At 46.3% G+C, this 9,935-nt stretch overlaps 1 long non-coding RNA gene across 1 annotated transcript; it reads left to right on the forward strand.

Annotated features, from left to right (window-relative positions):
• The first annotated feature begins 948 nt into the window (after positions 1 to 948).
• LOC139054634 (uncharacterized) lies at positions 949 to 9,306 on the forward strand. Its single transcript, XR_011511378.1, has 3 exons — positions 949 to 1,481; positions 2,206 to 2,337; positions 9,136 to 9,306. It is a non-coding gene; the product is annotated as an uncharacterized lncRNA (long non-coding RNA).
• The last annotated feature ends 629 nt before the right edge of the window (positions 9,307 to 9,935 follow it).

The following is a 9,935-nucleotide window of genomic DNA, read 5'->3' on the forward strand; positions in this document are numbered from 1 at the left end:
GACGCTGGAACATGTTCTGTGCGACTGTCCTGACTATAACGTTCAGCGACAGTCCCTGGCATCTGTTCTAGCGCGCCTTGACAGTAGACCATTGTCGCTCGACACGATTTTCACATGCCGCCGACAGAAGATATCGCAGGTGAAGGCGACAAAGGGACTACTTCGGTTTTTGAAAGAGACGGGATTGGACAAGCGGCTGTGAGAGTGACGTCGCGTACCATGCCAGAATGATGGACTCCAACGGACGATGTGTGTGTGCTGTGATATGTGCTCTCTCTCCCTCTCCCCCTTCCCCATCTTTAGTCTCCCCCATCCCTCTCCCATGTGCAGGGTAGCAAACCGGTTAAGCCATACTGGTTAACCTCCCTACCTTTCCTTCTCCACTTTTTCCTTCCTTCCTTCCTACTTGATCGAATGCTAGCTGCCTTTATCACTCTAATTTTTTTACACCGTGAACATCAGTAGCCGCACATAGAAGGCCCGTTTTCTCTGTAACTGTTTCTAGTATCTTCATCCGATACAGCTGTTCTTTCCATGAGTCCATTACTGTAAGCTAGATCAGTCCATATATTTGAGCACTGCGCACGGAATGGAAGGATATATTGGCTGGCTCTAACGGCGCGTCGTGAAAACAAGTACGAATGGTCTTCGCGACAGTACGTTCTTCGACCATCCCCATTCCCCTACCCTTTCCTTTTCATCAGGCAAGCAACGCGTTATACGCGGAAATCCTAAAGGCTCTCGGAAGCAAGAAGCACCTAAGCCTTACTGCGCAAGAGAGGAACGCCGTCGACCAGATAACAAATGACGCAGCACGTGTGCGCAGTCACCGAAACAAACGCAATAAATTCGGGTTGCTGGCAGGAGCCGACAGGAGGAAAGAGATGCGCTCGCGTGCCATCTTGCTTCCTGTGCTGTCGCCGACATCGGCCTGCGAGCGGGACACGCCGCCCCCGTAATGCGGATCGATCCCACCTCACCCTCATTACGTAGATTACTCCTTAGAACGCGCGCTTCTTTTTGCTTCCTCCCCGTCAGCTAAGGTGTCGAGGGAAATGGCGAAAAGATGTAGCGGCTTCAACGGGGCCCTCTTGGCTCATTTTTTGTTTGCGAGCGAGCTTGCGTGTTTTGCGTGGCGCGCGATGGTGGGAGAGAAGTAGCCTTTATTTACCGCGACACTAAACGGGGCTCTAAACTGTCTTTGCCGTCTGCGTTCGTCTGTCCACCCGATCGCCCATCTCGTCCATCTCGTCCATCTTTTACAGTTAACACCGTCATTGTTAAGGCTTCGTGGTCTGGCCACCTGCTCATGATCAGCCTCACCCTCGTTGTATGATAAAGACAACAAACGTTTGCCCTCCAAACGCTACTGGGGATGGAACTCGGACGCCTGTGACAATATTCAGTTTGGAGCTCCGCCTTCTTGGTCACAGTAAGTGAGCTGCCAGCCGAAGGAATGGGCACAGTTTGCTGACTTACGGGTGAGTGAACAATCGTGTGCTCGTGTGCGTGCGTGTGCTTATGTGCGTGTGCATGTTTTGAAGCGCACAAAACTTGTACAGCGCTCAAGTGGATAAGAAATTGCACCAAAATTGCTTCTAAAACATTACGCGTCATGGGGCACCATTTAAACTAGGGAAACGTCCCCTGCTGTAATCGTTGTTTGCAAAGTCGCAGTCATATTGCGCCCGTAGCAGTGGCATACGAAGAATGTCATTCAGGAATGAACTGGATGAGACTTCCGGGCTTTTTATTCACGAAAGTTCACTTTCGTAAGTCGTTCTCAGAATTGCCCGTCGTCACGGAAGTTCTCTCGTTATCAGCGAGATTGCTATCGCTAGTGGTGAGTGCCGAAATGCAAGTCAAACAGAAATTCTCTTAGTTTTGTGAATTTCGTCCCAGTTCACTTAGCTTCCGTCAGCGACCGCAGCCAGCATCACAAATTTGCAAAAAAGAAGAAGAAACGTATAAAAACGCTTTTCTCGATCGTAAACTAAACCAATCCTAACGCGCAGTACCCCGCTGCTTCGATTTCATGTTGCTGTCCCGACTTCAAAAGTAATCGCAAAATGGTTGCGCCCAATATGTTACTTCTTTAACTTTGAAGTTCTTTCCGCTCTTGGTTTGCCATTTCATTTTGCACTCTGCGATTGCTTTTTCCTTTATTTTTTTCTTTCTTTCTCTCTTTGTTTTTCTTTGTTTTAGAGGGCAGACCTCAAGCGCCCGTTCCTGCGGTGAGCGTCGTTGTCCCACCTGGTAACAGAGTGAACGAGCACAGCGACAGATGAGCGAACGTGGAGCGCATCGGGAGACGAAAGTCGGCGATGCGAAGACAGCGTGAGGAAAGAAAGAGAGAGAGTAGAATTCAGGAAGGCAGGGATGTTAACCAGTCAGCAGTCTGGTTGGATAGCGTGAGGAAGAAAGCGTAGAAGGAGGGTGCCGCGGAACCATGAAGCGGAAACCGGAGTAGGCCATGGCGAAAGCGTGAGAAAAGAAGCGCAGTGCCGCGCAAGACTGACTGTGGCGACGATGGCGAGCGCCTGTCGTTAGGGCGCCTCGATGCGCTCACTCGCCTGCGCTCCGTTCGCGGCGGCGCGCGCATCGAGGCACTCTACGCGTCTTTTGTTCGCTTTGCAAAGCGCTGCATGAGCAGAGGTCTGTCTGTGGCGGCTGCTGTGAATCGCGTCCACGCGTCACCCACGCGCTGCTTCTCGCGATCTCCCGATTAGCGTGGCAGTCGCGCCGCACTTCGCTCCGCTTGGAACCTGCCGCACGAGACAGAGTGTCCGCGTGAGCCAATATATCGTGAAATGAAAACACGTATAGAGCTGCACTCTAATTACACATTAGGGAGTATCGTAATCGTCAGTGTGACCTTTGCAATGTGACCTTTGCAGCACTTCAGCTGCTGCTCAGGCGGCAAAATCACGAGAGTTTATGGCCTGTGGCCATATTTAAAGCTCCAAGAAAAAAATTATTCCTTTACCTACCGAGGTAATTACGCCTATTAACGGGTAGTGATACTGCAGATCGGATTTGACTGGTTCTACTCAGGCACTGTCCTATTCAGGCATTGTTAAATGTTGTTATTTGGTTCCCGTTCGCTAATGACATTCATTTAATTGACGCATACGATGAGAGGCTAGTCGATTATAAGACCTGGCCAGTTGGCGTTGCATCTTGTTAAACAGCTCAAAATGAGGCAAAGAACGGCAAAAGGGGTGTGGCGAAGATAAGTGCTTGTGGTCGTCCCACCTATTTTGGCATCCTTTGTCTGCTTTTGCGCTGTTTACCAGAAAGGCGAATTGATACCCATAGCTAGCAGTTGCACGCCATAGAAAGAAATCACAAATAATTTAGCACACTCATGCTATCACTGGTCAGATATGTAAATCCGTGCGACAGTTAAGACGGCAAATGGAGGGGGGGGAGTGACCACGATCAACGTCTTTTCACGTACTCTCAGCGTTTAGAGGAAAGCTAAAGAAAGAAGAAAGAAAGCAAGGACGGGTAAACAACCTACGCGCTCTTTAAAAACAATTGTATGTGAAACAGAGAACTCAACAAATAGCTGGATGACCCTGTGGTTGTGTTAGTAAATAGATTCAAGCAGCAAATATTGCTGCTTGCTTCTTGGAGCGAGCCTGGTATCACAACACAAAGAAATTCAGTCAAGGAAACAGGAATTAAGAGCGCACAGGGAAGTATCGAGACGTGCCTTAAGAAAGATAGTCGATGTGACTACCTCTGAACACTATTAAAACACGAACGTCGGAGTGAGTGATACTGTTACTTTACCTGTGCTTTTCTCATTATGGCACTTTAGCTTGCACATAAAGACACACGGAGCTAGAAGGCAAACAGCAAAGCTTTAGACGATGGACAGCCGATGTTCGTGTGCCTGTCGTCTTAATCGAGTCTACAATCTCGTGTCTTTTTTCGGCTAAAGCAAGCGCAAGGAACCTGGTCTGACCCTGCACTTCGCTATTGCGTGGCCGAGGCAATCCATCAAGTACAAACGTGAGCAGCCGTCGATGACGTGACGAGAAAAGCAATGAGAAACAAGACTCGGACCACATGCATCTTCGCATTACTGTTTTCTTTTTCTCTCGGGGTCTGTACACTTGGTTTATGTTTCTTGCTCTCAGTCCGAGTTCGTGCAGCTTGCTCCGGTAAATTGCATTTCCTGCATGGTTTTGATTGCAGCGGGCAAAAGAAAGGAAGAGAGAGTTTTTTGGAGACACAGAATGCCTCGAAGTAGTCGAATACGCTACATTGACTATATATAGATGATAATGAAGCCACTCCTTCATTTTCCGTCCTTCTTTTTTTGTTGTTCTTTTTTTCTCCTGGGCACTTTCTCTGCCTGCTATCTTTCTTGTGCTGCAGCTACATTTCGCAGAACAAGTCTTCCCTTAATTCATCCTTTTATTTATTTTCAATGTGGGTTACTCGCCTTTTAGCACTCTGCCCACATGTGTCTTCTATACACAATCGTCGCTGATCCACGTTTACATTCCTCTTCTCCAGAAGCAAGCGCATGTTCATTAAGACTCGTGAATTGCGCACCTCTGCCACCTGCGCGATGCCCTAATTTATCTTTTCTTTTTTTTTCCTAGTAGCGTAAACGTACCACACGCTGCGTCTGGCTTTGTTCTTCAAATCTCTCGAAAATTGAGTATAAGACAAAATTGATTTGGTAGCATTCAAGAATGTCTTTTTCTCTTCTAGTACGACAGAACGTACAAAATAATGAAATAATGACTTCTTTCTTTGTGTGATATGACTCGTTCATTTGTCCTTGACTTGATACTATTTGCCTATTGAGAAAAAAAATACAAGAGAAAGAAGTCTTGAAAATAGCCACAGTGACACCGAAGGCTAGCGTGTATCGGAGGAAACTTCGTCATGCCTCATAGGAGCACTAAGTTGTGTAGTACATGAAGAAATGTGTAAACCTAATTCTTTTAGACATCCTTTGTAAACTATGCAAATTATTTTGAGCTCCCCAAGGTAAAATAAGGTAGGATGGGGGAGGGGTGATTCTTTATCATAGAAATGCTTAACGCATACTAAGTGAAAAGTGTGTTTTATAAACGACGGTGGTTGCAATGCTTTTGTCTGATTTTGTTTACAGCTTCCTGCGCTCAAGAGATGCACAGACAGTCAGTGACTGCATCGAAATAAAACGGCCGTACCATAGTAAGGTACCCGCCGTGGTTGTTAGTGGCTATGGCGTTGGGCTGCTAAGCATGAGGTCGTGGGATCGGATCCCGCCCACGGCGGATGTATTTCGATGGGGGCGAAAACATCCGTGTAATTAGATTTACGTGCACGTTAAAGAACGCCATGTAGTCCGAATTTCCGGAGTCTCCAAGTACGGCGTGCCTCATAATCAGATCGTGGTTTTGGCACGTCAAGCTCCATAATTTAATTTTTCAACCATAGTAACGTGTGGCTATTCTGGCCATCAATGCAGAGAAGACGTATGATTGGCTGTCCAAGCAGCAAGGGCCTCTAATATTTTCGATCGCGCTTTTCCTTCTCTCGCGATATGCCTAAAGCCATGCAAGCCGCCAATGACCACAGTTTACCGGGAATAAACAGATAAAAAAATGATAGCATAAAAAAACACTTACGCCAGAAATACAGAACAAAATAAAAGAACAAGAAAAGTATTCCTCGCGAACATTGTTGGCCAAGGCCAGCTCCTTTAAAATGACTCAATGGTAAAAGGCGATGAGCTAAACGTGAACAAGGTGAATGCAGGCGCCAACGTTTCGAGCAGAGGGCGCTCATCTTGTTCCTTCATCTTCCGTCGGTAAAAATCCAGGGAAAAGATGGGGAATGCGGGAGATGGAAATTCAAGATGATGAGCAAAACGTTTTGCTCATCATCTTGAATTTCCATCTCCCGCATTCCCCGTCTTTTCAATGGTAAAAGGGTAGATTGGCCAAATAGGTAACTGAGGTTGTGTGCGTGCAAGTCGATTGACAGGAACCATTTGCCAGCATTATGAAACTTACGTTCCCATCTACGGGCATAGCGTGTACATCACCGATCCAATGTCTCTTACACGTTACAGTTGTCTGAACTCATCAGACAGTCACACCTGTCCACTCATTGTTTGAGTTGTTCGAGTTGGCATACATATAGTATCACAATTACAATCAAATATTGTACACATGGTGTCGTGGCTCACGTATCGGCAAAACTGAAATATATCTAAAATTTTCTTTTCGAAAATATATCTAAAATTAGGCAATCAAGGTGTAGGATACCGTCGTACGTTCTACAGACGTTTTCTTTATTTCTTTTTTTTTTGAGCACAGAAGTGTCTGTAAATGAAAAGTAAGCTATTGACGCAGCAGGTCGAGTGAAGCTATTTGCAGGTCATGTGAAACAAAAATAATTTCTTACCTAAAATATAAAAGCAACAATTGAACCGTTCTTAAAGAAGCAATGTAAATAAATAAAGTTACGCCTTTAAACGTGCCGTAAGCAAAAAAATAGCCACCCCTGCATTTAGCGCTATGATATGCAGCCCCTCGTCTCAAGGAATACAACTAAACAGTTACGCTATAGCGTAACTATACTGCACAACTCCATATCCAGAGGGAAATGGTAAAAGAAAATCAATGCTCTCAGGCTGTCGGTGCTTGGATGCTCAGGTCAAAAGGAAAACAGAAAATTGAAGCAGCTGGCAATATCCCCATGAACATGTCCTCTGTCAGCGACCTACTTTCTGGTTATACTACGTTTACGAGCAAGACGTTTTTGCTGTCTCTGCAGTCGTGTGGTCATACTTAAATCGGGAAGCCAGGAAAATGCGCTGTCCATACAAACGCGGCAATAAATATTTTATTCAGGAGGTATTGTCTGCGATCGTAGCGTGGGAGCGTACGCTGCTGACAATGATCAAGCGACCCAGAATCGGTATGTGCATCGTAAGAAATATACGCGGGAAACCAGACGTCGTCGCACTTCTTTAGTGAACATGCGGGCTTTGGCTATGGCCTCCTTCGAATGGGATTCGTTTATTTTAGTGTTTCGCGCCAAGTCGGATATTGTTTTCTTTCCTCCCAAGTGCTTACACTCCTTTTGACGCCCCGAAACCACGTAAACCTAGTTGCAGCATGGAACGAAGCATTGATAGCGGATTTTCGTAATGCGGACTTCAATCCAGCAAGGGTTTAAACTATCAGTAGTTAGTAGAAAGGCACGAAGATAGAGCTTGAAGTAATCAGCGGCGGTCAAAGAACGGGTCACTCAGGCTGTATGGCAACGTTTAGGCAAGGGCTTCAGCCAAATCTTATCTTGACGTTGTTGGACATGCACTTTGGAGGAACCCTGAGGATTCAGACTGTAGTTTCAGACTGGATTCAGACTACCAGTTTCGGAATGTATTCATCCCGAGAGAGAGAGAGGGAGAGGCAAAGGAAAGACAGGAAGGTTAAGGAGAGATTACCTCCGGTTGGCTACCCTGTACAGGGGGAGGGCCAGAGGGATGCGACTGGTGAGAGAAAGAAAAAGAATGAAAAAAGCACAAAAAAACGCATACACACGCGCGCACACGGTACAGAACGGTTTAGGTGGCCACTGTCACGTAGTATGCGAAGGCGTTCCTAGTGTTATAGAGTGTCACCGACCCATACTACGTCACACAGTGTACAGTACAGTGTATTTTAAATAACGCAGCAGTACCTTCATAGCGTATCGCACTGATGTTCGCGTAGTACAGGTCCAAAGGATGTTGTTTTCTGTTATTGGGCGCTTGTCCAATTGGTCTAGCGTGGCTGAGAGGGCTGCTCTTTGCGGCTTGAAACGAGGGCACTCGCAAAGAAGGTGCTTGATTTTTTTCGTTACACCCGCAGAAATCACAAAGTGAGCTGTTGGCCATTCCAATAAGAAAGGGGTACGCATTCGAAAATTGGACTCCAAGCCCTAGACGGACTAGAAGGGTGTAGTTGCGCCATGGAAGGTCGGGCGGAATGCGGATTTTAAGAAGTTACCGTAAGCAAAACACGAGACTTCAAAAAAGGGACAACACGAAGCGAAACCAGTGATTGGACACTGGGTCTAGTTTCGGTATTGGCAATAAAGCGTCGCCATGACACTAGTAGCCAAAGGAAAATTCAATGACTTATGCGTATGTGGTGCTGTCTTTTCAACGTACATAAGAATAAAGTGAAGTGATGCGATTAGGTGTAGAAATAAAATATGCTTTGGGCTGATTTCTTTTTGGGTATCTTATGTCTTTATTTGGACATTTCATCTGTTGTGCCAACGGGCAGCGCTTTCGCTCTTATCGCTTCGGCTGCCATTCCCTTCGTCTGCTCCTGCCGCCTGCTATGCATGTGCACGTTTTTTTTTTTTCGTATGCTCTGCAGTTTAAACTTTCTTTCTGTGCACGTGAATGTTCCGGCACTGTCGGAAAAACTGAGGAGAGGATACAAGGCGTGCTGCACGGCTGTGTGAGGTGGCATCTCGGGGAGCAAAACAAGGGCAACATTTTTCCGCACACTAAGCACACCTTTTCTGTAGTCTTTAGGAAGAAAACGTTGTGCTTATCAAGTCAGCTATAGTACGAAACGAAAGATATTCCGTGGTTCTTTTTTTCGAGTGAATATGTTTTTTGGTGTGGCGCGGTGCATTTTTCTGCGGTGTTGTAAGAAACTGTAGCTACTTGTTGACAGTTGCTCATGGGCCCATTGATGCAAGCTGACGCGCAGACGGAAATTTCACTTCAGCATATCTTAGCGGTTGCTCTTCAGTTTTTTCGTCAGTGGAAGACTTGCAAATTATATCTGCCGACGGCATTTGAATGCTTGCTGCAGAAACTGGCTACTGTGAAGAACATTCCGGTGGCCAGCTTTTGTTGTGACAAAACCATCTTTGAATCTTCATGAACAGGGCAGAAGTAAAAAATAATAATTTGCGTGGCAGCCACCGTCTGCGTTTTGAATTCCAAGAAGTAGTTCGAGTTACCTGTGCCACGACATAGGTGCACCTCACTTTTCAACCTGTGCCTAGAAGGGCAGAATTTTTTTGTCGCTTCTTCGTACTTTGTACTTTGGTTTCGCTTTTAAGTGTTCTTTAATCATGACCACGTGGTATTTTCCCCATTTTTTTCAGGTGTGACATATGGAGAAATTACGCTAAATGGAGAGTCCTGGCAGGCTATCATGGAGGGCAGATGTGCAACGGCTAGGGCCTCTTCTCGGAGCACTTGACAGGAAGGGACAAGGCCGACCCCGTCGTGGACGGCTGTGCCGACTGTTGCAGTGGAAGAGCGGTCCCTTATCGATAAAGGTAAGGAAAATAAGTTATTACTGGTTGCCAATCTGTGCTTCTGTAGTGCATTATTTTCGTACGAGAACCACGTGACAGGGGACGGGGCTAGTGTCACGAGTAAGGCCAGCGCTGTCTTTTCCTCGTCTGCTGCTACGGCGCCGGGTGCCACGTGACGTTATGCAGCTAAAGTTGCTCCGCGTACGCCAAGAAACAGCGTGCTCGTCCGTTTCTCGGTATCACTTGCTCGTCTGCGATGTGCGATGTTCCCCGTTATAGGCTAAACTAGAAAGCCGAGCAGTTTTCTCTGAGAGCGAATTCACGCTCGTAAAATGCGGCACCTCGCTTGGCGCTACAGCATACGACACGGAGAAGCCAGTTGTTGCCGCGCGCTGCCATCTTCTACCTTAGATCGATTCGCCGCTTTTTACCAAAAATTCTTCTGCATCAAAAACTCCTATACTCAGTTGGTCAGCAGCTTTAAACAATTGGAAGTTGGTTTTTCTCTTATGGGCATTTTGCAGAAAAAAAATAAGCCAAAGTAAATAAAACGCTCAATTTCCTAATCCTTGACAAGATGAATAAAAACTTTCATCGATCAAGAAAACTAGCTAAAAAAACTGATGTCTAGTATTCGCAGCCAG

The sequence above is a fragment of the Dermacentor albipictus genome, chromosome 1, assembly GCF_038994185.2.
Source record: "Dermacentor albipictus isolate Rhodes 1998 colony chromosome 1, USDA_Dalb.pri_finalv2, whole genome shotgun sequence".
NCBI classification, from domain to species: Eukaryota; Metazoa; Arthropoda; class Arachnida; order Ixodida; family Ixodidae; genus Dermacentor; species Dermacentor albipictus.